Consider the following 4,971-nt stretch of genomic DNA (forward strand, 5'->3'; position numbering starts at 1 on the left):
GCAGACAGGTACAATGGCAGGAGAGTACTTGGAATGAGGAGATAAAGGCTACCTAAGTTACAAAGTTATAAGGTGGCAGGGAGGGATTCTGTCAGGTATAACTGTAGTAAGAATTTTGTCCTATGCAAACAACTTGGTCTATTGAAACTGTGCAATCTAATATTAATGGATCTACAGAACAAGAAATAAAATAATCAGTCTACCTTGATGCCCTCTGTAGGCCTATATGTTATTAATAAATTATAAGTACGGTAACAGACATGAAAGTAGTGATTGCTGGTGCAGACAGGTACAATGGCAGGAGAGTACTTGGAATGAGGAGATAAAGGCTACCTAAGTTACAAAGTTATAAGGTGGCAGGGAGGGATTCTGTCAGGTATAACTGTAGTAAGAATTTTGTCCTATGCAAACAACTTGGTCTATTGAAACTGTGCAATCTAATATTAATGGATCTACAGAACAAGAAATAAAATAAGCAGTCTACCTTGATGCCCTCTGTAGGCCTATATGTTATTAATAAATTATAAGTACGGTAACAGACATGAAAGTAGTGATTGCTGGTGCAGACAGGTACAATGGCAGGAGAGTACTTGGAATGAGGAGATAAAATAGAACTGAATGTCAGGTTGAGAATACAAAACTGGAACAGGTAGATAATTTCAAATAGGTATTTAGGATGTGTATTCTCGCAGGATGGCAGTATAGCAAGCAACATTGAACACAGATGCAGTAAACCCAATGCAATGAGCTTGCAGTTGTGATCAACAGTATTCTGTAAGAAGGCAGTCAGCTCCTGGACAAAACTACTAATGTCCTTACACTGGTCTGGTTTCAGACCACCTGTGCTGTACAAACCTAGTGCAATGAGTTTGCAGTTGCGATCAACAGTATACCGTAAGAAGGAAGTCTCAATACGCTGGTCTGGTTTCAGACCACCTGTGCTGTACAAACCTAGTGCAATGAGTTTGCAGTTGTGATCAACAGTATACCGTAAGAAGGAAGTCAGCTCTTGGACAGAACTATCAATACGCTGGTCTGGTTTCAGACCACCTGTGCTTTACAACTGCTTACTACATACACACAGAAAGGACCTACTACATGTATTTCAAAAACTCCTTTCCTTGTAAACCATACCTGTTCTACCACATAAAATATACAAATTAAGATGTTGTAATAATGCTAATAATTAATAAAAATTGGAGTTAAGGTTCTTTTCCATCAGGTCCTAATACACATAACTCACTGAGTATTCCAATAAATATTGATAGATAAGTATAACAAAAAATGATTTAATTTAAAAAGTAGAACATTTCTCAAGAACATAAATTTTATTAGATTCTTTCTTGGTCTAACACTGTATACAACAGTTTCTGAATTTTAACTTTGAAAACCCTTCGACCTAGTTCACTCATTCTTTCCATGTCATCATAAAGACACTAAAAATAACATTGATTATATTTTCTTTTCAGTTTTCAGTATCTTTTCTAAATATTCACTTAACACATCACTGTCACTTTCACATTTCTGTTTCTTTTATTTTTAACTGCTGGCAAAGCTGTTTGTAGAAGCAGAAGCCACTGGACTGGAAGTTGAAGTCCCTTCAGTAATTTCTGAACTGTAGGAGTTAAACCCCTCCAACACAAATTATTTCTGCTTCCTCCTCCTATATTTCAGCTTGGTGAAAAGGCTCTCATACACCAGGTGCCACTTCCATAGATGTGTTTGTTATAGAACTGAAAAAAATGAACAACATATTAATGCAATTCTTCTAAATTGGAGCTACATTTTAGTCTGGACACAAGCCTTCTGTTTAAGAAATTGTTACTTTCAATAATTATTTTAGTAAGATGATTGCTAGGTTAGATTATATTATATTACTTTCAGTTATATTTGATAAATTAATGAACAGATGGGTGGAACTTATGGCCTACAGACTGAATCTTCCCCTCACTCTTTCACAACTAGAACACTGGTCTGTAATGTAGGCCTACTTTTAAAAATAAATATTACAGAATTGTACCTTCTTCCAGCAATGAAGAGTTCCAGAAAGTTGAGGGCATTGAAGTAGACCCATTTTATGTTTTCTGTACAGCAGAACCTGGGAGGAGAGGGAGGATGTTATCTCTCCAAGTTCGATATCCAGCCCTCCGAATTTGCCATGTTTTGGCACAACTTTTTCCTGAAACAATGAATCAGAATATTGTGACAAAGAAAATATACATGTAGTAGGCCTACTTATGGCATAGGCCTACACTTATTTGTCATTAAAGCAAACAATGGTATTCATTTCATTAGGTACGAGATGGAGGTTAGGAAAGCACTGCTTATGTTTTCCAAACATTTCTTCAATTAAGTTACAAGAATGATAATTACTACTTCTCCTAGTGTAACTCATTTTACCACTCTATTCCGTATAATGTACTTTATCAATAAATAATCTAAGATAACACTATTCATAAGATAATCGTAATAAATCTAATAATTACTTACCAGTTTTTGTCCCAATTCTCCACACTATAGAATGCCATACAAAATTCACGGTCTCCCTATTACTATATCCAGTGAGTCTAGGATTATACACCACTTTGTTTTCATACGCTAAGCAAATTAATGTTTCGATTTCATCAACAGATGACTATGTTGCGTCCGCCATTATCGAACGACTGCGACTGAAAAACGGACACGTTTGTTTTTACAAACCAGTCGATCTTCATCGCTCGTAGTTGATCGCTGACGATCGATGCTGTGTGACTGGTGCCACTGCCCTCTGTAGGTTTCTTTTCTTAGTCGGTCGATCGCAGTCGTTCGATCGAGCCTGTGTGACAGCCCCCTTAGTCATCGATCTAAAGACTGTTTTAATGCACTCTCCCACACTAGCCTTTAACATCTCCGCAAGACTATAGCACTTGTCCTATAAATACTTCATGACTTTAATTCTGATTTTAAATGCCACATCATAGCACGGTCGAAATGTCTGACAGTGTAAAGGAGTTGATATGTTCCTCGCTGAAAAGACAACAACAGCAACAACAACAACAACATTAAATCCGCAATACCCTCTCAGTTAGACTGTCCTGCTTATCATTGAGAAGAACTGAACGACAAACTGAATTATTAACAGAACTGAGGATCTTCAGCTGTTGTACATGTTTTGATATAAATATATATCTTGGCGCACGGTCATATAAAAATTTGCGTCACGATATTAGCGATAAAAAATGTGTGACACAATGCTACGTAGCAACCTGCAAGCTGTGATGTGAAGTGTTGATGGATGTCCATGACTGAGAGAAATATGATCAAATATTATCAAAGAGGGGCGTTAGAGTACAGAGGGTTGACGTGAACTTGCAGGCTGTGATGTGAAGTATTGATTGATGCCAATGACTGAGAGACATGATGAGGTGCGTTAGAGTAAAGATGGTCGACGTGAATTTTCAGGCTGTGATGTGAAGTATTGATGGATGGCCATAACTGAGAAACATATATTCAAAAAGTACACATGGTCGACGTGAACTCGCAGGTTGTGATGTGAAATATTGATGGATGGCCATGATTAAGTGCCATATAATAAAAAAGTACAGATGGTCGACGTGAACTTGCAGGCTGTGATGTGAAATATTGATGAATGGCCATGTCTATGAGCAATATAATCAAAAAGTACAGATGGTCGACGTGATCTTGAAGGCTGTGATTTGAAGTACTGATGGATGGCCATGATTATGAGATATATTATCAGGGAGTGGCGTTAGAGTACAGATGGTTGATGTGATCATGGTATCTGTGTCGTGAAGTATTGACGTATGGCTGCGACTGAGAGACATACAGAAGGATCATCTCATCATACTCCGGAGAACTGATTACTTCATTCGTGGCAGTTTCATAGGCGCTCCTTCAAAGCACTAATGCTACGCTTGTCGACTCCAAATTTTATACAGACGTCTGTCTAAAACGATTCGTTAGATGCAAATCAATTAATCGCTATCAATTTGAGTTCAATTTATTGAAGGGAATTTTTTATGACTATTTGTTTCTCAAAAAGGGAAATTTAACACAATTTTTTCACCTTCAGGTGGCCTAGTTTTATGTCAGTACTTGTCTGCATTTGTGTAGTCAGCTGGTCTTCTTTGGATAACTGGGTAAAGGCACTGATTTGTTGTTTATATGCCGCATTGACGCTTCTGTTAGCAGGAAAAGAAAGAAATGTTTTACATTTGTATAAACTGTATAGCTTCAGTATATTTATATCCTGTGATGTGGAAGTTCAAGTAGAAAATGGACCTGAAGCTTATGAATGAAGGGACATTCAATGTTATCTATAGTATAACCTTGCGCTGAAGAAACAATACACATTTGAATTTCTGGCAACTGGCAGAACCTTCAAGGATGTGAAGTTTTCTATTGCAATTTCACTCCAGATTTGGGAGGAATAACACTCGAAACATCGAATTCAATAATGCTTGTTGCTTGATGATGATGCTTGTTGTTTAAAGGGGCCTAACATCGAAGGTCATCGGCCCAATTCAATAATTAAGGCGCTGGCTACAACACTTGTAGTTTCACAGCTCTAGTAGTATTTATTGTCATATTTTCATTAAAAGTTCAGTCCATCTCACGCAGCATTAGTACCACGGTTACTGCTTGCATCAGCAATATCTACGCGCGGTATGACTGTCCTATGTTTATTTCTCGCAGACGACTCGCCGATGACAAAGCACAAAGCTGCCAACCACTGTACAGTACTTAGGAACTAGTCCATCTGTTAGCAAAGGGGGTCTGGGGAGGGGGGGTGGTGTAAGCCACCAGTTAGGGTAGGGCATAGATAAGACCATTGATCTGGATTTGTTATGGTACTGAGCCCTGGACCACAATTACCTTTCTTTTCACATATTACGGCACTTTGCCCTGGACCACAATTATCTTTCTTTTCACATGTTAGGATACTTAGCCCTGGACCACAATTACGTTTCT

At 38.0% G+C, this 4,971-nt stretch overlaps 1 long non-coding RNA gene across 1 annotated transcript; it reads right to left on the minus strand.

Annotated features, from left to right (window-relative positions):
- Window positions 1-623: 623 nt before the first annotated feature.
- Window positions 624-2,561, minus strand: LOC137500499 (uncharacterized). Its single transcript, XR_011018060.1, has 3 exons — window positions 2,491-2,561; window positions 2,021-2,179; window positions 624-1,733 (listed from the first exon to the last, which is right to left on the minus strand). It is a non-coding gene; the product is annotated as an uncharacterized lncRNA (long non-coding RNA).
- Between the last annotated feature and the right edge of the window lie 2,410 nt (window positions 2,562-4,971).

Source organism: Anabrus simplex, chromosome 1 (genome assembly GCF_040414725.1).
Source record: "Anabrus simplex isolate iqAnaSimp1 chromosome 1, ASM4041472v1, whole genome shotgun sequence".
NCBI lineage: Eukaryota > Metazoa > Arthropoda > Insecta > Orthoptera > Tettigoniidae > Anabrus > Anabrus simplex.